Genomic DNA, 26,138 nt, shown 5'->3' on the forward strand with positions numbered 1-26,138 from the left:
TGATGACATGATGATGTCATGAGGGAGGGATAGACCGACAGACAAAGCCTTCATGTCATCACAATGACATGAGGGAGGGACAGACCGACAGACAAAGCAAAAGGCTTTGTCTGTCGGTCTGTCCCTCCCTCTTTTCTCCATATTTGGTCACAATGATGTCACAAATGATGATGACATGAGGGAGGGACAGACAGCCTATAAAGGGACAGACAGCCTATAAATGTACCATTAAATTTATAGGCCCAGAGGGTTGGCAGAACCGGGGTCTGGCACAACCAGGTTGACCTGGTCTAGTTTATAGTCATTATCCCTGTAGAGTGACTTGTGAATGACTTCATTATGAACAATGGCAGTGCTAATGGTAGTAATAAGTTATACATGACAACTGTCCTATTATTATTAACCAAGTTGTGAACAACCCACCATAAATTCATTCCATGGGAAGACTTTCAGGTGCAGTGAAAGCACGTTCGTGGCAATGCTGCAAACTGTTAATTGTAGCACTGAAATAGACAAACATGCATGTACACAGGCACACATGCAAACATGCATGTATACTATGCAGACATGCTTGAAATCATGCTTGTACGCAGGCTCACATGCAAACATGCATGTTTGTGCACAGACACGCATACAGGGACACGTTCTTATCAGTTAGTCATCGTTTCATATGCATGCTCGGGTGCCTCATGTTCCTTTACCTTATCTCTCATGATGAGATACTATCTATCAGCTATATAGCACCACGAACTGCAATGTCCAGGTGAACTTGCCACAAAATGTTGACCGTGTTGGTGACTGTGATTTTTCCCATTCTGATGACAAAAGCCCACAGACACCAATGAGCAGAAAAACTGCTGGAAAACAAACACTGTCTCTTTTCAAGAGGTGTCGTCACTGTCATGGTTAAGTCAGACGGAGGATGATCTAATCATACAATGCAGGGTACTGTAGCCCAAACACTGCACCCAGTAAAATCCTAGGTGTTCATTTATCTATCTGCAACTGTGAAAGTTTACAAATGTAACCCTGCAAATGTATCCTGGACGAAAAATGTATTTTCTTTTTACTAGAGAGCTGAAGAGATGGGGAGAGCCCTGTCACTGAGCAATATACTAAGAATAGAGCGCTTTAACGCTTTCAAACAACAACAAAAATCCAAAAACACATCACTTTGATTGAACTTCTTTAAATGAACAATGAGGTTTTATTGTACAGTGAGGGGCCATGTTGATGGGATGAAATGCATGCAACCTGACTACTCCTTACTTACCAAAGACAGAGAGGAGGAGGACAAAGGTGAAAAAGAAAACCCTGCTTTTTCTCCCTCCTATCTGAACTTGGAACTTCCCAGAGACGAATATGTGTGCTAAATAATGCTTCTTAAGTTGTAATTCTTGGTGTGTGTGTGGGGGGGGGGGCGGACTTAAGAGCCACTCAGGGTGGATACCTCATCCAGAGAATGTCCTTTTAGGGGAGGAAGGAGCTCCGATTTCAGTGACATCTCCCTTGCTGCCAGGAAGCCAGCTGACCGTGACAATGCGTCAGTAGTCTGCCCTTCGGCCCAATGCCTCCAACTACAGCACAAGACAAGAGCTCCTCTCTGCTCTCAGAAGCAGTGCGAACACGTAGCATGGACATTGAGCTGAGAGATACAGAACAGTGACACAAACACCATCCCAGGAAATTTCAAAAAGCATCCCAACCATCCACCCGTTCCAGACAGGCATGAGGGTTATGCACACAAGGTGCAAATTTGCAACGTCTTCATTTAGGAAGGCTGTGACCTACTGGCCTTCAGTCTGTGAATGCTGCCTTTCATTCCAGCATTAAAGCTGACAAGATTGACATGCAGCATGCATACTGAATACTGATATTAGATAACTATCTTGGGGTGTGTGTGCCTGTGCTTGACTGCCTGTGCCTCAGTTGTGTAAAGGGCACTGTGCTGGGTGGTAATGCTATTCTCAGCTACAACTGGGTTGGACTCCCTGCCCATGCAATGCAGCTGCACTACATTTCACTGTGCATTCATGACAAATCAATAACAACAACAACATCATCATCAACAACAGCAACAATATAAAACGAACAATAATAAAAAAAAAATCAAACCTCGGTTCGAAGTGAAGCGGTGAATGTTTATTCTATGTGTTCTAGAGCTATGAATCTGTGTTCTACATTCTTCTGTGTTCTAGATCTATACTTTCTATGTGCTTCAGTTCTATATTTTTATGAATTCTGAATTCTGAATGATTTTATCTGGAGGGCCGAATTGTCATGTGAAGCTTGACCAATCCTCAATTCTGGACGCACGGGACATACATATTTTTCTAAAAAAAAAAGAATTGTCATGTGAAGCTTCAAAGTATGGTCTCATTGGACATTTTTAATCATCCAATCATCAGACCGGGACGGACGGGACACAAATATTCTGGATGTACGGGACAGATAAAACCTGTTCATTCTGGACCACTCCTTGGAAGCGGCTTTCACCGCTTCAGAAATAATGTTTTGGTGGATTTGCACACTTTTGCATGGTCTGAACAAAATGGATCTCTCGCTCTCCTTCCCCTCTTTCTTTCCCTGTCCATCTCAACCCTCTCTTCCTCTTGATTTGTGTAGGTTCATCATGTCCAATCAATACATATCTTTAATATTGTATGCGTGCATGTCCCACCATTAAACCTGTCTCTAACTCAACATCCGGGGACCCCTTCCCTGGAGTTTATGTGACTGTAATCACAGACCCCGGTAGCGGATCAAGGATATTATTTTGAACCTCTGGCTGCGAATCTAGGGTTTCCATTGAACACTGTTGACCACTATATTATATTATACCATTAAATTACAGTATATATAATATTATACTATTGTTATACCTACTATTGTTGCAATAATTATATTACTTGTTATTACTGTTATTGCTGTCACCCCTCTATCTTTTGCCCTCCCTCTTTCTTACCCCAAAATGGTCAAGGCAGATGACCACCCAAGGTTTCTTCCAGTTAAAGGGGCTTTTCCTTGGGGGTAAAAGTATGTATATGTAAAGTGCCTTGAGACAACTTGTGATTTGGCACTATAAGAAAAGTGAATTAAATTGAACTGACTGTAGTTAATATACAGCAGGATGATCTTTGGAATGTCCTGTTATGGATGCATGCCATGTGATTTCCGGCTCTTTTCTTGGAACAGAACCGTGTCAAGATGAAAATGAAAGTCCTTAAGTTTAGTTCCTAAGGTTGGGCAAAGTTCAATTTCCTTGAGATAAATATGAGTTAAACAAGCAGTGTGTGTGTGTGTGTGTGTGTGTGTGTGTGTGTGTGTGTGTGTGTGTGTGTGTGTGTGTGTGTGTGTGTGTGTGTGTGTGTGTGTGTGTGCGTGCGTGTGCGTGCGTGCGTGCCTGCGTGCGCATGTCTGTGTGCACGGCACGCGTGTGTGCATGTCCGTGTATGTGCCTATCCTTCAATGTAGGCCGTGGTGCAGAGTAATTGACTCCCACTCTAATGAGGTGCGACATAAACACGTGTACAGGTCTTGAGGAGTTCTTTCCTGTCAGATCAGATGCAGATCCATACAATACAGACAAACATTCAGGACACTCAGCTGCACAACACATGGTGTGCATCTGTACTGTCAGTTGAAAGAGAACAAATTAGAACTTGAGCACATAAACAAGAAAGGAATACTGCAGAAAATCTGCAGAATCTCTAGATAGTGCATGGTTGGGGGCAATGGTCCTTGATATGCCAATAAAAACAGAAATATATGCAGATAAATAACAGCGTGCTCACAAGCACAGGCCTGCACAACACATGCATGCATTCTAAGCTCCGAGGACAGGGACATCCAGTAACTGCTGTATGTTTGTTTAAACTTGCTGCTAGCTTACCAACCAGGAAGAGGGAACGCTTAACAGCTCAGTTCCTCGAAAAGCTCACATTGTCATATGCTACAGTAAATCATTCACCTGAGAGACGTGAATATGATCCTTGAGCAGAACAGAAACAAAGGGCCAGAGATCTCTGCATCGCATGGCATTGTTAAACCTGCTAATCTCCCAAAAGGAAATGAATAAGCCATTCACCTTCCCAAGACCGGTTCCCTACATGACCCAGGTTAACAGACTGTGAATGCAATTCAGACTGCACAGCAGAGAGGTCAAACAAGTCCTTTTCAAATGGTGGGCATTTTGGAACGTTATAATGCCGTATTCATTGAAAGCATCTACCAGGATCTCACAGGGAAGGTATTTGAGAGTCGGTTGCAGCGGTTTGTTTGGAGAACAGTGTAACTCCAATGGAACGCGGCTGCAATGCTGAGCAGAATACCGCCCTGTTCCTCCCCTAATGAACATCAATCAAAGGCACATTTTTACAGCACTTCAGACCACCAACTGCACTCGCTAAGCAATGCAATTAAAACTAACTTATTTCTGGCCTGGGCAAATATTTCCTTTTCCCCTGTCTGGCAGAGAAAAAAGGCTGCAGACGGACTTAGAGAAAAAAAAGAGAGAACTCAAAAGGCAACAGAAAAGGCAGTTTACAACAAGAATTCCAAGCATGTAACTAGTGGCTGGGCACATTTTTCCAGGCAGAGCCACACTTTCAGCTTCTCGCCACTTGCCGTTCTGTAGGAGCCAGAGTCATGAGTGTCTGTTCAGCGAAAGCCAACATTCCCTGAACGACTAGACTCCCACACTGAAGATGACTCCAAGTCTGTCTGGAAACCTCCTCTCAGACACGTGGCAGAGGTATCTCCCACTCCCAGTGCACAATGTTCACAGATAAAATAATGTGCACAGATAATAATTTAAAAAAAAAGTACAGATAAAGTGCTTGTGCATTCTGTTTACTGTCAAGGGAATGCAATAACAAACAGTAGTCAAACACAAGCGTGCGCCACACACACACACACGCACACAGCAACGCACGCATGCACGCACGCACGCACGCGCCACACACACACACACACACAGCAACGCACGCATGCACGCACGCACGCACGCACACACACGCAGACACACACCAAGTAACCTGGCTTTGCAAGGTCGCAAAGACCTTTAGGTAATCATTATCATAAGCGATGGAAAACAACATCGAAATGTCAAAGGAGTTTTCAATCATGCACAGAGGTCCAGTCATCCCCTGGTCCAGCAGGTTATTGTCATCAGATCTCCTGGAAACTAGATCTGCTCTGACACGTAGGTGTTTAGATAACATGGTGCAGGGAGGCAACAAGTGCATGGGGCCCATTTCCCCAGTTAACACTCTCCAGACCATGAATGCAGTTTTTACTATGGTGAATGAAATGCAAATGCCCTCTTTCCATGCCATACCTGAAGGCAGCATTCAAGAGAATTGCCTTAAGTCTCTCCTGAACTTGAATGCAGCATCTTATATTAAAAGAATGCGTGATTCCTCAACCCACCAGGGTTCAGTTAGGTTCTTGAAAGGAGCGTTAGCGAGCGAGTACGAGCGAGTACCGTGTCGAGCATTGCGACAGTCGCATGAGCCGACTCAGCGCCGTTACCGACTTAAGTGCCGTTATGGACAGAATAGTAAATCTTCACCCCCCCCCCCTACCTCCGGTTCAGCCAATTCAGTTAAGATCCATGGGGCGGATCTTAACTGAAGCCTGGTGTGAATTAGATACACGCTAAAAGAATTGTCCTCTCTCTGTGTAGTAATCTATGTTGTTACGCCACATCTCCAGTGTTCACTTGATTATGCTTAGTTCAGTGTGGTATCACGCACCGAAAATAGCCGACCTCCAAGCTCACAACGCGTCGCAGCGCTACGCGTTGTCACCGTTGTGAGCTTGGAGGTCTGCTATTTTTGATGTTTTCACCAAAAGGCCCTTTTCGAAATTTCAGCCCCTGCCTCTCTAACATTCTCTGCACGTCCCTGGTCTCTACATGTAGAGAATGCATTCACAGTTCACACCACTACCATTGTGCAGCTGGCACAATGTTATTTAAAATGCATCAGATACATACTAACAATTCTGGCACTGTTTACAGACTATATATGCTCTTTGGTTGTGAATACGCGTTTTGATAAGAATTTTCAGCGGAACCGAAAACAATAAAAGACTGTCTGGCTAATGGGGACTTCAGCTGTGATTAGAAGGAGAGAGAGAAAAAAGTGCTGTCCCAAATAGATTCTGTCTCTACTGCTGTAGCCTGACGGTGGCACTTTTTATGCGCTGTGGCGTTAAGATTGATGAAGCTGCTTTGTTCTACATTAGGCCCCTCATACTATAGGTCTATATTACAGCTGTGCAGAATGATGTAGCAGGCCATAACAGGCATGAGCTGCATAAATTAAGAGTGCCCGGAGAGAGAGGGAGAGAGAGAGAGAGAGGGGGGGGGTCTATCTGAGCCACAAACACACAAGGTCTGCAGCCTGCATCTCCAGAGAACCTGGCACTTCTGGCGAATGAATACCGTTAATCTTGTAAACCTCTAGATTAGAACAATGATTTTCAGAGTGGGTCCAGGGTTCCAATGCTTGTGTGTGTGGGGGGGTTTCACTACCATTTACATTGGTTCATCTAATCCATCTAATCTAACAAACAACTCCAGAGAAAATCTTTTCAAATGGTGGTCTATGGCGGTGTGTGGCCTAATATGAATTTGGGAGTCCTTGACATGAAAAAGGGAGCCACTGAGCCGAACTCTGAAAAGCTTTCTTAAAAGCCACATGTTGCACATCTATGTAGCCAGAAGCATGCCGGTTTTGTGCATGTGTGCGTGTGGGTGTGGGTGAGGGTGGGGTGTTGGCGTGGCCTTGCATTTGAGTGAACCACATGCTAAAGGCTAAAGTCTTCTATATACTGTGGTTTACACTCACTGGAACAAAGAGCACCACTGCTTGAGGGGCTGGCTGTGGTAGAGACTAGTGCATCCATTGCCTGTGTTACACTATCCCCTGAAATCAGAACAGGTTTTCCCAGCACCATTTCCAAGAAAGAGGGAAGCTTGGAATTACACGGACAGTTCTCAGAGGTGCTCAGCTGCACGTGAAGCAGCAGAGACCCCCCCCCCCCCCCCCCCCCCCTCCTCTGCTCAAAAACAAAACCAAAGTGTTGGCTCACAGACGTGATCAGAACAGGCCATCAAACAAATATTAACCACATTACTTCCTGCAATGGTGTGAGAGCCACTCCTGCCTGCAAGCCTTGGCTAACCAGCGTGAGGAGTAGAGTGTGGGAGGTGGAAAGGCTTGTTCAGGAAACGGATGTAGCGGAACCGAGCCAACAAAGCAGAGGTAGGAAGATGCCCATATATGAACAGATGCTTATGAAACAGGATGGAAGTCAGGGCTTCAAATCTTCCATTGAGTGAATGTAAATGTATACAATACAGTGCATTCTACATGCAGGCGCATCAATAACACACTCAAAATGACTCAAGTTCCATTTAGCCTGGGAGAGACTTTGATTTCACCCACTGACACTTATACCACAGTCTGTGCTGTTCAGAATGAATTGTTCACAGAAACCATTCTATTATGTAACGGTCACAACAATCAGGCCTTTCAGACACCAGAGATAATTGAGGAGATTATCGGCCTCAGGTAAACAACACAAACAATAGACCTCACCATCCTCTGGGGATGGTGCATTATTATTTATTTATATATACAGTATTTGTAAATACTTCTCATTTCAACAATGCTCCTTGAGAAATATCAACTAATTGGTTAGCAAAGAACCCTCTGGGCCCTTATTTTATTTCATAAATGAATGAATCATATGAATCTCTGTTTAATTTTAGATAAAGAAACATTTATTGGCTCCTCTTTAGGTGAAAAGACTATGTTGTACTCGTCAACAGAGAGTGCAGTGTCTGTTCCTTGCAGAGTGTGCAGAAGCCACAGAGGCTCTGCAGTCAATTAGCATCACACCTGCCCAGCACGAGAAAAGGAGCCTTTGTTAAACACCTGGTACTGGCACCGGGGCTGTAGATATTTTTCTACAATCTTGCTAAAATCAAATGAAATATTCTCACTCTCCACATGCCCATGGAGTGTTACTAAATGAGTGGGTTGGCACCCAAAAGGTGGTGTTTGGACAGGAGTGCAGGCAAAGAAATTTGGGTAGGGCTGGTGTGCCAGTTGTGTTTTCAAAAGATTTTGCCTTCTGTCCTAAAATGTATTGTGTTGGGAAATATACATCTAAAAGAATCAACCCGTTTAGTGACCAACTAAGGACATGATATTTTAAATGTACCTTTGGAGCAAGATAATCACCTACAGTACATCACATTCTATTCGCACTGCATGAGAAGATATAGCTGTGATATGCCATTGTGATTTAAACTGCATGGGTCAACTGAGGTGTTCAGCCATCCACCAGTTCATGCCACAAGACTGTGTCTTTATCAATAACAGGTTATAAGGATAAGGGCAAGGTTTTTTGGATAATAATCTCAGTAAACCAAACCAGGAGCAGATATGCTGTAGACTAGTGTAAACTGTATGTAGTTTCTTTCTTCCTTTCTATTTTTGTGGGGAGCAAAGAGAATACTGTATGTTACCCAATACTGCCATCATTTGGATGAAGGAATGCATAACAGTAAAACAGTAAAACAATTTTGTTCTGGCTTCTACATTATTCACACTACACATTAACACACTATAATAACCCTATATGACTAAACAACTTTATATTGATAACACGTTTTATATTGATCAAACAGTAGAACATCATGCCATGGACTGATCTGAGGTATTATCAAGGTATGAATGCCACAGATTTGCTAGAACCTTGTACTATTTCAAAAGGCAACTTGATGTCTGTAAATAAAGTAAACACCAAATAAATGGCTGGAGTACATTTTTAACAGCTTTGGATGTTGGTTGGTGTTATAACTAATTTGGGTCTACCAATAAAAAAGGGGAATAATGACAAGCCAGCTCACCCTCTGACCCCTCATGTCTGTCAAGTACATCACGTGCTCACAATGTCAAAGCCAGACAAACGTCTGTTATTGGCAGGCTGTTTCCGTTGTGTTAACCTGTCAAATTAGGCAGTAGATGTCCATCATGGCACGGACACACCACACTGTTATTCTACCTATCAGGGTGGATTCTGCCAATGCATTTCAATGGGAATGGATTTTTGTGGGGAAAGAAAAGTGTGCAGTGTGACCGTGCCCTCAGACTGGACATTGACAATATATGCTTTAGGAAGAACAAGGATAAAACATGTATAGTTACTGTTTAGTTTCAGTGAAACCTTCACAACACATTTTTGGGTCTTGTGACTATCAACAATATCACACAATGCCGCTTGAATTATTTGACCTGTTGATGCCTTTGCTGTTAATCTATCATCACTTCCATTTCTGTCAGCAGAGGGCAGCATATCATAGGGAACTCAGCAATGAAGTAAAACAGTGAAAGACATGCAAATAATGGGTGTGATTATTAATAATTCATGGATTGATGAAGTAATGTTTGAAACGACTACTTAGCTGTAATAATAGTTGAGTGACAAGCAAGCCTTTCAATGCGGGACAGGGACTGCCCTGTTTGAGAAGAGATAACGCATTTGTCCTATGCATTTATCCATCCTAACTATTAGGAGCAGTGGACCCTATAGCGCCAGCTGGAGAAGTTAGGGGTTAATTGCATTGGGTGAGCCGAGGGTCAAACCTGCATCCTTCCAATCCCCAGACATCCTCTTTGCCCTTTATTCAGCTACACAGCCGCTGTGTGAAATGGACAGAGTGTTTATGATTTGAGACTAGTGTAAAAACTGACCCTGTTTTTACACTCTAAGATAAAGTGAACATGTAGGATTTTACTGGGTTGCACCATTGATTTCTCAGCCACAACTACTAGCAGATACCACTTTCCTTTGTTCTTTCCTCTCATCAGGCTCAGCTAACGAAAATGATTCATGTAAACACAGTGATTAGTTCCCCCAGGAGAGGACAACCAGCAGCCTGCGTGCACACTGCACAGCCTCCCCACAGACTGTCTAATGTGTTTGATGAATGCCTAGATGAAACAGGTTTTCCCACAATTTACAAGGAGGGAATCTCAGAATCATGCTGTTAGTTCTAAGGAAGGTGCTCAGCTGTACATGCAGAAGCAAAGATCTGACCCCCCCGCCCCCTGTATTTCCACCCTGCTAAAGGCCAAAACCAAAGTGTTGGCTCATGGACTCTGATTGCCAGGCATAAGAACAGGCGATCACATTTTCTTTAACCACATTACTTCCTGCCAAGCAATTGCTAAACAGGGTGAGGAGGAGTATGGGAAATGGAGGAGTGGGTGAACGGATGCTTGTTATGAAACAGGGTGGAAGACAAGGCTATGTCTTCCCTTGAGTTAAACAACAATGGGTAAATGTATACAACTGTAAAATAAACACCCAAAATGACTCAAGTTCCGTAGCTTTCCAGGGACTTTGATTTCACCCACTGACACTTATACCACAGTCTGTGTTGTTCAGAACGGATTGTTCACAGAAACCATTCCAATTATGTAACGATCACAACAATCAGGCCTTTCACACACCAGAGATAACTGCGGAGATTATGACCCTCAGGTAAACAACACAAACAACAATAGATCTCACATTCCTCTTGGGATGTAGTTCTTTAATTGATGAACTGAAACAACTATGTTCATTGTGAAGTATGAACTATTGATTAGCGTAAACTCTCTGGACCCTTTTTTTTATTTCATAAAGAAATGTAAATCTATGAAAATAGACTTGACTGCAGACTGCCCATCAACAGAGAGTACAATGTCTGTTCCTGCCAGTGGTGGAAAAAGTACTCACATTCTTTTCTCAAGCAAAAGTAATACTTCAAAATAGAAATACTCTGTTAGGGTGCCCTCACACCAAAGTACCTATGAGAGTGGAATCCGCGTTCCGCCAATGCATTTCAATGAGAGTGAAGCGGTTTCATGCCAGCAGAGGATTTCTGCAAAAAAACGCTCCCTTCTCATTGAAATGCATTGGCGGAACGCGGATTCCACTCTCAGTGTGAGGTCACCCTTACAAGTAAAAGTCCGGTATTCAAAATGTACCAAGAGTAAAAGTACAAATGTGACACGTTGTGAGCTTGTAGATGGGCTACAGTGGTTAATGCATGTTTTATAATACTATCATTTATATCTGCAAAGTAACAAGTAACTAAAGTTGTCAAATAATTGTAGTGGAGTAAAAGTACAATATTTGGATCCGAGTTGTAGTGGAGTAGAAGTAAAAGTATTGGAAATTGGAAATACTAGTAAAGTACAAATACCTTAAAATTGTACTTAAAGGTGTAGTTCCCCCCCAAAATGTCCTGCTTTCTATTGATTACGCACACCGTGGAGACTTGAGTTGAATAATATCTTAGTTTTTTGTTGCATTCCTAAGACAATGTATTAATAAATGTACCGCTATTGATTCTGGATGGGGATCCGAATGCATTTGGGTCCCCATCCGGAATCAATGTATCCAGAATCAATGGGGTTAAATTCAATACAATCAAATTTTTGTCTTAGGAATGCGACATTTTGGGGGTGAACTACTCCTTTAAGTAAATGTACTAAAGTTACTTCACACCACTGGTTCCTTGCAGACTGTGCAGAAGCCACAGAGGCCCTGCAGTCAATTAGCATCACACCTGCACTGCTCCAGAAAAGGAGCCATTGTTAGACACCTGGCACTGGCATCGGGGCTGTGGATCAATTTCAATGGTGCTGCAACTAAATGGAATGTTTTCACTTTCCACATGCCCCTGAAATGTTTCTAAACCAGTGAGTTGGCACCCACAACGTGGTGTTTGGCCAGGGGTGGAGGCAAATAAATTCAGGGGAGGACTATGTCTCATTCAAGAATCAAGAATTCATGTTATGATAGATAGTAGATAATATAAATTGCCTTATGTCCCAAAACTGATTTTGCTGGGCAATATGGAGGCCCATCAGATAGAATTTACCCAGTTTTGTGTTGTTTGCTTTTCTTCTTTTTTCTTTTTACTGACCAATGACATCACATTTTAAATACTGTACGTTTGGAGCAAAATAGTCACCTACATCCCTTATCTTCTAACTACATTAGACATATAGCAGTGATGAGCCAATGTACTTTAAACTGGGTCAACTGAGGTAGTTTAATTTGTTTATTTATTTGTTTATTTACCACCCAGCCTACATACAGCCTTTCTCCAGTATATTATGGAATACTAGAATACAATTGAATACTATCAAACACATTGATGCGAATTCAGTTGCAAACACCCACCTGTTAATGTCACATAACTGTCCTACTCTATAACACAGGTTATAAGGATAAGAGCATTGTTTTTGCATATACTGTCAGTATGTCTAATGTCAGTATGTCAGTGTCAGGAGCAGATATGCAGTAAACTCAACTGTACATGGATTTCTTGGGCCAAGGGATTGATATGGTGCCCTATACTGCCATCATTTGGATGAAAAATGCATCACAGTAAAACAGCAGTTATAATTCAGGTTCCTTGAAGAAAAGTATGTAAATTAAGAATCAGAATAGAAAAATTGCTCTGGCTTTTCTACACCACACATCAACTAAAATAACCCCATATACTTACCAACTTCATTTATGCAAAAGAAATAATTCCAAACAATATTGACGTCATAGATATACCAGTAGCAAACTTTACTTTGACCAGCATTTGGATGTTGGCTGGTGTTAGGGCTCCATTGGGGAATAATACAGTGTTCCTACCAATAAACAAGGAAAATTAATTACGACAACAAACCGACGTGTTGAAAATAAGCCCACTGTCCTTTCGACCCCTCCCTATGCCTCCCCATCCCTTGTCTATAAAAAATTAAAAACATAACATCATGTACACAATGGACTATAGGATAGCAGCAAAAGCCAGACAAACTTAGCCATCTACAAGATGTTTCAGCTGTATTATCATGTCATGTCAAGTGAAGCGCTTGTAGAGATATTTTAAATGAACACAGTGTCCAGACCGGATTTTGACAGTACACGTCCCCCAAAGCATGGGGGGAAAAAACATGCATAGGTAGTGTTAACATGCATTTCTGTCAGCAGAGGGCAGCATCTTACAGAGAGCTGTAATGAAGGCAAACATGAATGAAAGACATACAAGGAATGGGCATGATAATTAATAATGCATGGAGTGTTGAGGTATGTTTGAAACTTGATTATGCCCTCTCTCAATTACAGTTTGGGCTGTGGTCACTAGTTGTAATAATAGTGACAAACAAGCCTTTCAACTGGGGACCAGGACTGACCTGTTTGAGAAGAGTCAAAGAATGTAGTCAAATGAAAGTCACAGTCAGATTTTCCAGTGAATGTGTATAGAAGGATTGTTGGGGGCGAGTGGGTGAAAGCTATTAGAAAAATATGTACAGCAACTTCCTGTGTGTTACAGGATTTGAGTGTAAAATGGTTGATTGACAATGTTATTTGAGATACATAAAGGTTTCCTGTGTAAAAAAGCTGGATCCCCTTTTAGTTGACCTGTACCAGTGAACTGTACCGTAGTGAAACTGTACCTTCCCTATAAAAACTACTAATAAAGTCTTCAATCAATCAATCAATCAACGATTTGTCTACCACAACTAGAAGAAATGAGTTTCCTTTGTTCTTTACTCTCATCAATTACAACTAATAAAAATGGTTTATGTAAACAGAGGGAATGGTTATAGGCCTTGTGGACCAGAGCTTTGGACAAATCAAGCTTACTTTACCAGTGATTAGTCCTTTCAGGAGAGGACAACCAACAGCCTGTCTATTGCACTGGTTCTCAAAGAGGTGTGCAGGGACCCCCAGGGGAAACAATTTAAATACGAGAGTCCCTAGCACAAATTATTATGAGATGGGGGTCTGTGGCTAAATACATACCAATTAGGGGGTCCTTGACGTGAAAAAGTTTGAGAACCCCTGGTTCTAATTGGACATGATATTGATGCTGATGTATTGCTTATTGTAAATGGCTCTGGATTAAGAGCATCTGCCAAATGCTTAAATTGTAAATTGAATTCATCACCAAACCACAGTATTTTGCATTCCAACTATTCTTGGTCATCCTGGGGAGCTGGTGACCACGGGTGGTGCTGTACTGTGGTGGGTGGAGGCGGCCATGGTTGCCAGTCAGCTGGTTAGTCAGACGACCAGCATTCTTTACCACATTCCTGTGAAACCAGTGCAATGTTTACGCCTGTGGTCTAAGTATCCTGTGTGGTTTTAATGCCTATATTTTCTATAGAAACAGCACATTCTGATATAGAATGCAGGAGAGGTTTCACAGCAGACGCAATATTTGTGCATGCTCACTTATCCAACATAGACATTTGCACATTGACTCATTAAGAACTGGGCATCAAGCCAGGGCACCGTGGCTCTTTCTACCACTTTTTCGAGTCACGTGTTCAAATACTGGATTCTTATTGGCTAAATTCCGGAGGTTATGACAGAACAACTGCCGCAAAGTTGTGTGAGGACTTGTCCGAGATCAATGCGCCTCAGTGTACATCCGGGGACTTCAGGAGGTAGTCGGAACACCTTTCCCCCAACCAACAAATGACCGTGGCAACGGTCCTATGTTTACTAACGTGCATGCTATAGTCGCCGATTTATTTGGATCCAATGCAATCCGCCAACTTTAAAGCCCCTTTTCTCTGAACCTATGCCTTTCTGGAAGCGAACAGCCTCTATTTACGGCCGGAACGGTACTTCTAACTGACGTTAGCTTAGCTGTAAGCTAGACGCATGGATTAGTATGGAGTTGGCGCCATCTGTTGGTGAGTAGAAGATGTTGTTGGTGGAACTATCTGCTGTCTCGCGGAAGTTTTATAGGCAATAATGATTGTAACTTAAGATCCTTGCAAGTTACAACTATGTGTTTTCTTTCATGTATAAGGGAAAAAGTGGTAGAAAAGCTATTTACCACTCGGGGTCGGACATTATGCTCTCATAATGTCCTGAGTGATGGTGTTATCGGACTCGGCTTCGCCTCGTCCGATCACCCCCTCACACAGGACATTATCAGAGCATAATGTCCTCTCACTCGGGGTAAATTGCTTACATATATCACTTCTGATTATAATTTCCCAATTTATTCACTGTTATCCAGAGCGACTTGCAAAGTCTGTAATTGAGCTATTTGAGTTGAATAGCCTCAAATGAGCCAGCCTTGAGAGCCAGTATTCCAATTTATAGAGTGATCTATGTAGCCAAGTTTATACTGTAGCACCCAAGGCAGAGATTACATACAAGAACATTCCTTACAGTACATCAAACTCATATATCAAAGTGACTGCTTAACGAGCAGCATTTTGCTACATGGGTTGCTACACTGCCTTTGAAAGGGACCCTATTTGACCCGGAATGCTGCTGTATGATGTTACAGATGGCTTTGGTCAGGGAAGTGTAGGGGTTGCTAAGAGACAGGGTGACAATTAGCTAAATAGTGACTTATATAAGCAGATGAGTGACAGCAAATCATCTGGTAAAAGATATTAGTGCTATGTAACATGCAAGGAAACATATAAGGCTAAGAGTCATCACAACCTTCTGGTGAAGACATTTCAGGGAGAATTCAGCACAGGTACAAGCACACAACATCCGATGATTATAAGCAGGAAAGCAAAGCACCCAATCAGTTAAATAATTCAGCTTCAATAATGATTAATGTGCAGACAGCACATCTATAAGCCAGTAGATGAAATGGTGTGTACAAGCAAGACAGACAAAGCTAGTGTGCCCACTTGGAGGACAGGAGCCATACTGTATTGGCTAATGCATAATTTATACTTAGCCGCCACCTTTTGTGTCACCATCGTACGACAAAATATAAACCGGGCTTTACTATTCAATGCCTGGCAAGTGGCAACAGACAAACAACCTGTCATAAAGATCTGAAACATGGCTGACATTGGCTGTCTGGCCAGCGGAACTGTCCATTGCTGACATGATCCAACCACTTTCACCATTCTCACTACAAGCTCAAAGAGGGATTTGGTGTTCTCTGTATACAGACCAAAATGGTAGGGAAAACAGATTCAACATTTTGGTCTCCAATTATGTCAATTTCCTAAGTGCCAGAGTAAATATGGGTTTATAAACTATTCAACGGTTTTGAATATAGTAGGTTCACACATTAGTAACAGACAAAACTGTACATTTTCCATGTCCATCTTATTGCTAATAGCCTAGGCTATTTCTGATTTTAAACCCCAAAATGGATATGGTTGGCTAATATGGCGGGTGGTCCCCAGACCTGATGTTAAGAACCAGTGCCTTGAACTGCGAGTGAGGGGTCTGTTATTTTACAAAGCTGAAACCAAAGATGTTTTATTACACACTGTGTCTCCCAGTTGCTAAGCAACCTCTTACTTCCTTGTCCGGCATATAATTTGCCAGAGGTGCAGTCCAATCTTGGTGTGGGTTGGTGGGGAATGTCGGTGTAAACGGCACTGTAACCACATGGCAACTACCTTCCCTATAATATAGACCCAGGCATCTATATATGTAGCAAGCAGCAAGCACTATACGATATTTGCATGGTTAGAAGTAATCCTACTGTACCAAGGAGTTACATAACATATATTTATCCAAAGCCTCACTAGCAGCAAAGTTATAGCCAAACTAAGTAGCTGCCCTCTCGCGTAACAGACACAATTGCTGTGCAGTTAAAGGTTGTTGTCTGTTATCTGAGCAGAGCCAACATCAATTAGAAGTGCTCATTACATGACTTGCCCGCTTTAGACAGCTCTAAGCTTTCGAATGGCTGATTTATACTTCGACAATAACTGATTTGCAACAAAGTAAAAGTATAAAGCTAAAAGATCCACAAAGACCAAACTGCACATGGGTGCTAAGCGAGTCTCACAGGGAGGCAATGTACCAGTTAACCGCCTCAGGGGTGAAAAGGACATGGAGGAGGGAATGTGATTAACCACTTAAGCCCTATTTCTGAAAATACCCAAAATAGCCAATTTATAAGCTCACAAGCATGTAGATCTGCTATTTTTGAAATTTTCAGACAATGTCTGGGGCGACCCGACAGCCGAGTGCATACCACATAGGCTCTGATGCCTGACTGAACCCCCCCGTTTGACTCCAGGGCCAGACAGACCATTTGCTGAATGTGACTCCCCTATGCTCCCTCTCACTGACCATCAATAAATGGAGGAAAAGTCCCCAAAATCAGGAAATATCATTTGAAATGTATCCACAATTTTCCCCGGGGGTTTACTGGAGACTATCAGGACCAAACATCCGGGTTTAACAGCAGACATACAAGCTCACGTCGCGTCGCAGATGCAACCCGTTGTGAGCTTGTAAATCGGCGGCGGAAGATCGGTGCAAACGTCTGCGCAATGCACTATGGGGCGTAGGAAAATCGTGGATAGATTTTTTTTTCTTTTTTTTTTTATTATTCTAAATTCTTGCTGATATGCCCAACATCAAGTTGAATGTAATTAAACTGAATGACTCTATGCTTCAGGAGACTCATTCCCTGGACTGTGGACACTGTGAAAACACACCTTGGAGATGCACCTGCAGGGAGGAACTGTATTCTAGAGGCCAGAGAGCACACAGAGGATACGTAGGCTCAGATAAGGACAAGTCTATAAATATTCTGTTGCGTTAACACGACGCGGTCCACATTGTCATTTTCATGGACTTGGTGACATCATACCATGGGGTGACTTTACATGTTCCCACACTGAGCAGGTGACAGAATGACCCACGACCACAAGGACATCATGCCAAGAGGAGATTTGCCGAGGCAGCATAATGCCACTTCTCCTTGAAAGTATCAATAGTTCAAACATTGACAAAGTATGACAAAAAGACAAACATATGATATAAGGATCTATCAGCTCATAGTCACATGGAGAGAGAGAGAAAGAGAGAGAGAGAGAGAGAGAGAGAGAGAGAGAGAGAGAGAGAGAGAGAGAGAGAGAGAGAGAGAGAGAGAGAGAGAGAGAGAGAGAAAGATTACATCCCGGCTTTCTTTGTCGCTGCTCAATGGACAACCGTGAACAATTGTTAATATATCCATACAACACCGCCTCCTCCGACACAAGGACGCACATGCTTTAATTGGTGCTTTAAATGAAGAACATAACTGAGAATGCGCAAGTGATTATTAAGTTATATGTCACAAGTGCACCTAGCCAAAGCGCAAGACTAATTCAATGGGAATAGACACTTTTATTGGTTTAATTAATGCAACGCCCCAAACACTCCCAAGACTAATTCAGAGCCTTAACACCAACCATTTCCCAGCGCTATAAAATAAAGCTGATAAATACATCTAACTGAATTACCCAAATCAATTAAAGGGGGATTCTATAAAAGGGAAGATACATTCTTGGACTGTCTGTGTGAATACTTAATAACTAAACCTTGCCTACGTTAAATGGATAACAGACTCCAAAAATAACATGTGTTCGTCATTCTCTCCCCTGTCTCCAATATGACAGACGAAACACTCCCAGGGGAGTAAGTCCTTTCAAGAGCATTCATCCCACAAAGCAATTTGCAGGTGCCTCTCACTGGGTGAGGCATAACATATGTCACTCTGTAGCTCCTGGCATTTCTAAGAGCTCCCCTGCAGAACAAAGAAATGCATTAAAATTAAATGGTCCAGCTATATTTAGATTGTGACACTTCTTAGTCCATGCTGTTTTCAGGCCAGCAGTTTTCTATTCATTTTAATCGGTTAGTGAGTCTAATCAAGAATGTCATTTATCAGAACATACTGTATGTGGCTGAACTTCATTCTTCTCCCATTAGCGTATGGGCAGACAGACAATTTGCATGTGATGACGGGTGTTTACAGAGACCAGCGCTAGCTATCGTGCTGGGTGCCAGCGTGAATAAATCGGCAGCATCCTGCTAACCCAATAACATGGACGCGGTGCCTTAATTCTGTCTATGCCACTCGGTTGTCCAGGCAACCCGCGTCTCGTTGACGTCATCACCCCATCCCTGTCCACCAGACCTTTCATTCTGGAGCAAAAAAAACACAACAAAAACATTGGGGGAATGCCCCTGCCTCCACCCACCTTCATGACTCGAGAATGAACTCTTGAACCCAGATGTATAGTCCGTCGTACGACAGTGTTGCATGCCACAAATAGCTGATCGGCAAGCTCACAACATGTCACATCCACAATGTGAAATGAGCTTGAAGACATGCAATTTTTGGCGCGAGACACAGTCGTCACCTTTGAAGGAGTAATAAATGAAGCATTACATCTATGACCCTGGTAACTAACTGGCCCCTTTTGTAAACCTCCTACCAAATGACCTGACAGCGCAACACTTTTTTCAATGTTTAGTAGTACTAATACGAAATACTAAAACATACTTGTATAATAGATCAAATCAGCCCACTCTGAGTCTGTTCTCACCTTCCAATTCAGATGCCGTCATTTTGAAAAGGGAACATCGACGGAGAACAAGTCCACTGAGAACAACAAGCCACCATGAATGCTTTTCATCAAGTGTTAATATTCAGGCTTCAGGGCATCCCGGTGAGGTGCTGGCATACCCAACAAGCCTGTTGGTATTTTCCTCAGATTCTGAGCCAGAGTCATAATAGCTGTTGTCACTTGTGTTCTAATGAGGACGGCTGACAGGGCTTTTGTCTGTTCCAAAGCAAGACATGTTGGCCAAGCATTGGGGGCTTGATGATGCAAGTTGATGATGGCAATTTCAATGTGTCGGCGAGAAGCATATTCTCTGAGGGGCTTTGTGACCTGGCTAGTGACGCAAAGACAAGCTCCCCAGAGGCCAGGCATGGAATTTGAGTAGACGGGTAAGGGGGGGTGGAACGGGGGGTTGCGCTCTCACCAGATTAACCCACACACTACGGTCTGCAAACTGTAACCAGGCAACATGACTAACCCCACGTCATCACCAAAAACCCAATCAGGTGGTCAGAGTGATTTGTTAGGGACTGGACAAAAATGGATCACCTCACTGTCATCTTCATAGACCATGCCTAGTAGTGAAAATGTCAATAACTCTCAAACTTAAAAACATATATATTGAAAAGTTCTGAGACAATGGGAGCTTTCGGGGCTGTCAGAAATCCTGTTAGGGCTAACCCTAACCCATTTTTACACAAGTTAAATTAACACACAGTATTTGGTGTGTGCTTTGTCTCTCTACCGATTGCTCACATTGAACGTTGAGCATTGGTTGTGGAATGGCATTCCTGAAATGCAGTGGACATAGATTTGATGATTAGTGCCTCGGTGAGTGCAGGGGCTGTTTTTGTGTTTATGCACTTTCCGAAGGTGATATGATAAGACAAGGAGGCAGAAGAGAGATGTCAGTGGTAAATGGTAGCCTAATGTAATCCACAGGTACAGACTGAAACTCATCAGACCACACTTAAATGCAGGGGTAGGCAACCTCAGGCACGGGTGCCAACATTGGCACAGGGCGGGGAAGTGATCATTGTCACACTGGCAGAAGTGTGAGAGATTGGATTTTTCTTTTAAAATCAATTAAATTAAGTCACCTAATTTGCAGCAAAGTACATCCTGCACATAATTCTACATTCATTAAAACTCAGAACTCTGACTGGGGAGGGAGTCGAGGGAGATAGGTGGGTTATTGCTAATGATCGTTATAACAATGTCCAGGCAATCAAAATATGTCTAAATTTTTGATGGGGTGTCATTAAAATGTATGTTGACATGGCACACTGACTATCTAGAAAATAAAAACAGTGCACTTCATTTCAAAAAGGTTGCTGACCCCTGCTTTGATGCCATGATCACAGTTTCTACTGACTCTGAAACAGAAAAAGCTCTGAGACGGCAAAGACAGATTTGAACATAGACCAGCAGGGATGCATGATTAAGAAGACCAGTTGCAATTAACCACTGTACTCTGTCACTGCCTTTTTCATAAGGCAGGGCATTATGGACAAAATCATTTTTTTTACCAAATGATATACAGGTATCGATATTGTGACCATATTGTTCCAAAATAAAAAAAAATTGAAGATCTACAAGCTCAAAACATGCATGTCACGATGCCATGCATCGTGAGCTTGTAGTTCGGTATTTTAGCCAATTATTTTAACCCCTTTTTCGTCCAATTTTGTCTTATGCCAACTAATTCCTTCCACTGCTGTTGTGCCCTTACTGGCTCACCTGCCAGTGAGGAGCTCCCACCAGAGGAGGACCTCTCCATCCTAACCGTTCAACAATCTCTGCTGACAGGTGCCACCCCAGCCCGTAGGACTATGTGCAGTGACAAACCCCCCCCCAGCCCACGCCCAGCTTCCCTCTCTCAAACATTGTATCCGTGTAAATGCTCAGACTCTGTGGTGGAGTGTGAACTTGAAGCTACTTTACCGCCTGAACCACCTGAGCACCTACTGTAAATATTCTTTGCTATTTCTGATGGTTTTTGACCATTTTGGAATATATAAAACAAGGCTTGATTGTGATTAAAGCCAGGAAAAGACAACACTTATGACATATCACAATATCTTTACCTCCAAAATCCCAGATGATATCCATTTAGTCTCATGATATTAATAATAATTATATTTTGCCCAGCACTGCATTTTCCAAAAAATCAGTGTGTTGAAAAAGGTATTAACGGATCAACACCATCTTGTGTAAATGACATAATATGTCTCGGTTAATGGCCTTGGATATAAAATAGTCGTTTTTTAGCCATGTTTATTTTGGTGTTAGTGACCAAAAGCAGCTCAAACCACCTCAGCTGAACTCAGTCCAGAGACAGTAAGATTCATCATAACTCAAAACTAAGACAAAGGCAGTGGTTAAACATGAGCGAAGACCAAGACTTTAACTTTGTCAAACCTTTAGTCACAAAATTGACTAAACCCTTCAAACGATGCATTAAAGAAGAATAACATTAGACAAAATGGATGAGCGAGAGACAAAAATACATCGATGTACATAGACAATCATAAAACTACACATATTATAACTAAAACAAAACTTTAAACTAAGGCTGGACCAAAGTCCAAGTGCCGAACAAGTAACAACAGATTGTTGTTATAGCCCCACCAATGATTCATTACATTATAAGGCTATGTGATGATGTGATGAAGGCTTGTGAGGATGAGCTATTGTACAACTGTGAGAAGTTGTGCATTGAGAAGGCAGGGTTCATGAAATTGAACATTTAATTGGAAAATCTCAAAGAAGTGCTCACACATAGCTGGTAGACACTTTGTTTTTCAGTGAAAACTAATGTTATTCATCATGTTGTCCAGACATTTTGTCCAGACCAAGAAGAGGATATATTTGTCCGGAATTCAACATTTATTTGAGTAGGTCCAAGAAGTATAAAAGTATTGGTATCAAAATTACTAAAAGTAGGCCTAATCATTATGCAGAATGTAGCCTACAATTTCACGTTTTTAAAATGTAGGCCTAAAAATGTATTTATTTGGCCTAAATGTATAGCCTATAGGACTGAAGTGGTTAATTTATGTTTTGTAGTAATAATCAAAATCTACAAAGTAACACACTTGAAACTAAAGTTTTCAAAAGAATGTAGTGGAAAAAGTGAAATATTTGTAGTAGAAATTGGAAATGCTCAAGTAATAATACCTCAAAATTGTAAAGTAAATGTAGTCTACTTAGTTACTTTCCACCACTTGAGAAGTCGTGGAAGAGACTTTGTCAATTCTAGTTAGGTCTATGAATAGGACAGCAGTACGGTAGGCCTACCTGTCTACTAGTGTCTACTCAGTCACGTGAACGAACCTGAATGAATGCGATAGCAATGCAATGCCAACTCCATCATCATGTAAATGTCTAATTCAACTCACCTGTCCGTTTATAGATCCAGCACTAGCAGAGACGTTATTGTTTCTGACGATAGGTTGTCTTATGAATTCGTTCGGAAGACCGCTCTCAAAATGACTTATGTGTTATGTTACAAAGGTTTGTAACAATTATAACAAAGTGATTGAATTCAGTCCTCCTGGCTGCTGTTCAGCTCCGCTGCATTTGGTGACCAACTGAAATCCTGGGAAGCCTTTTCACTGACTCTGTCTGCTCTCATCTGTTGAATGGAGGCGAATGCGTTTCATTTGGTAAAATAGAGGTACAAGAGCGTCCTCTGTTGGTCTGACCAATTATTGTGGTGGAAAAAGTAGGCCTACTCAAATGTTTTCCTTTAGTAAAAGTATCAATACATGCTGCAATGTAGAAATACTCTGCCAATTAAAAGTAAAAGTCCAGAATCAAAAATATACTTGAGTAAAAATAGGATACAAAAGTATTTGTATCAAATGTAGCCTACTTAAAGGGTTAGTTCACCCCCAAAATCACTTTTATTCTATCAATTACTCACCCCATGAAGACTTGAGTTCAAATATATAACAATAATATTTTTTGGTATTTGTTGCATTTCTAAGACAATAATTTGATAACAATAAATGTACCCCCATTCCGGATGATCTGGAATAAATGGGGGTACATTTACTATAATCAACTTTTTTTGTTGTAGGAATTTGACAAATACCAAAATGTTTTATTGAACTCAAGTCTCCATGGTGTGAATAAATGATAGAAAAGTCATTATGGGGGTGAACTACTCCTTTAAAGTACCAAAAGTAGAAAGTAGCCTACTTATTATATATACAAATGTATTAAAATGTTTTGAAAATAACAGATCTACAAGCTCACAATGTGTCGCATCGTGAGGCATTGTGAGCTTGTAGATCGGCTATTTTCAAATGACCAAAATTTATATAGGGCAAATAATAATCCAAATCTACAAAGTAACTATCCAAAGTTTTCTAATTATTGAAGTGGAGTAAAAGTACAATATTTGGATCTGAGATGTAGTGGAGTAGAAGTACAAGTATTGGAAATTGGAAATACTTGAGTAAAGTACAAATACCTCAAAATTGTACTTAAGCACTATACTTAAATGTACTTTGGCCTAGCCTTTGTAGTAGTAGTGGCCTTCATCACAATAAATTGGACATGTTCAGTATAGTCAAATGATGGACATAGCAGCCCACGCTGTCAGTAATCTGTGCAGTAACCAACATAGCCTACATTATAATAAATCTTAGGTGTATTAGCTCTGATCCAGATGTCATCTCCCTGAAAAGTCCATAGAGCTGTAACTTTCACAGGTTGAAAAAAAAAGGAAAGAAAATCCAGCTGTAGATTCTACAGGAATATTTCACAGGTTATCCATACTATTGTGTCAAAGGTCACGTCAATAAAAAATAAATACGTTTTCCCAGTGAAGTAGAATTTGTTTCTGACTTACAATATAATATAGGCGATTTGAGCATTGGTTACATGGGCGACACCGCAAGATGACCCAGAGACCAGGCAACTGCAGATGTTATTCAAGGGCCTCCAGTTTATTAGGCCACAGATGGTCAGTCCCATTTGAACCTTTTTTTTTTTTTAATCTCTGGTGGGTTCTCAATCTACACTGTAAATCCTCAGTCAGTGTTAATTTAACTTGTAACCTTGAACCCATTTGGTTACATTTTTACACTTTCAGACACACACAAGAGTCCATTTGTTTCCAAACTATTAATCATTTAGCTGGGGACCCCCTGGAACCTCTCAAGGAGGAGGACCCTTGTGACCCCAGACCCCACATGAGAAACAATGACGATGTGAGACTAATTTCACCCTTTTCTTTACACCTGTAAATCTGTGATGTCACGTGACAATAAAGTTAATTCTAACAATATGTGTGTGTGTGTGTGTGTGTGTGTGTGTGTGTGTGTGTGTGTGTGCGTGTGTGTGCACTAGGGCATTCACCAAATATTCGAATATCAAAGTCACTATTCGACGTTGTTCACCCAAGTCAAATATTCTCTTTTTTTTTTTTATTGTTTTCTCTTTAAAAAGTATATAGTTTATAAAGCTTGGCTAGATAGGAAGTCATAAGAATGAGTTGTCAATGCCCCTGGTGAATGAATTTGTTAATGCTCTATACCAGGGGTTCTCAAACCTTTTTAGGCCGTGACCCCCAAAATAAACATATTTGAACTGGGGACCCCCACCCTGACAAGCACTTGGAATTGTAGGTATTACATTTAAAGGTGTATTCAGTGATAATGAAAGTGGCCGGGGGTCATCTTGTCACAGCGTGGAAATGTTTAGTTTTTTATAGATTTTCTACACCATTATAATGTTCTCATTTTGATCATTAGACCCAATCACTGAATATCGGTAGGCCTACGTCTCCAGCTTCAGGATATGTATGATACTGATTTACTACGAGACTGTGGCATTTTATGAGTTCAGTAGTTTACAATCTAGACATTTAGCAGATTAATTCAGAGCGACTGTGGTTCTCAAAACTTTTATTTTGACCATCATAACTAAACATCATAACATAACTACGGCCATACTCTACCCTGATTGGTCGAGGACTGGCTGGCCACCTCTGAAAACGGAATATGCTCGCAACACAGGCCATGGTGGAAGTCCTTATATAGAGCTGAAGCAGTCCAGCCCATTGTTGGAGTTGCTGGGGTCCTTCAGAATCGGAATCAACTTCATTATTACATCACAGGTTTACAGGTGTAAAGAAGTGGGGGGTGCTCAGTTGTTTTCAGGAGGAAAAAAAGGTTGGGGGCACAGGGAGAGCAATGAGAAAAATAAATAAAACCGTAAAGAGAAACATGTCTATACTGTTGTTTATTTATGTAAAGCACTTTATGAATTGCCTTGTTGAAATGTGCTATACAAATAAACATGCCATGCCAAAAAGAACTGCTTCTCTGGAAATTAGGCAGATTCTCCCACACTTCAAAACTATAGCTCCAAACATCCAGGTGTGAGACAACCTTAATGCTGATCCATACATCAGAACAGACCATGTTGTGATGGATGCCCTTGTAAAGGAGAGATAATATATGTTTATATCAGTCAGTCAAGAATATTATGATCAAGTAATAGTATGTATATTATCTGTGCATTTAGAAGGGTTATTTAGGTGCCCTCACACCAAAATACATAGAGTGGAATCCGCCAATGCATTTCAATGAGAATGGAGCGTATTTTGCCAGTAGAGGATTTCTGCAAAAAAAAAAAGAAAAAGAAAACGCTCCATTCTCATTGAAATGCATTGACGGATTCCACTCTAGGTATTTTGGTGTGAGG

Source organism: Nannobrachium achirus (assembly GCF_963921795.1).
Source record: "Nannobrachium achirus genome assembly, chromosome: 1".
NCBI classification, from domain to species: Eukaryota; Metazoa; Chordata; class Actinopteri; order Myctophiformes; family Myctophidae; genus Nannobrachium; species Nannobrachium achirus.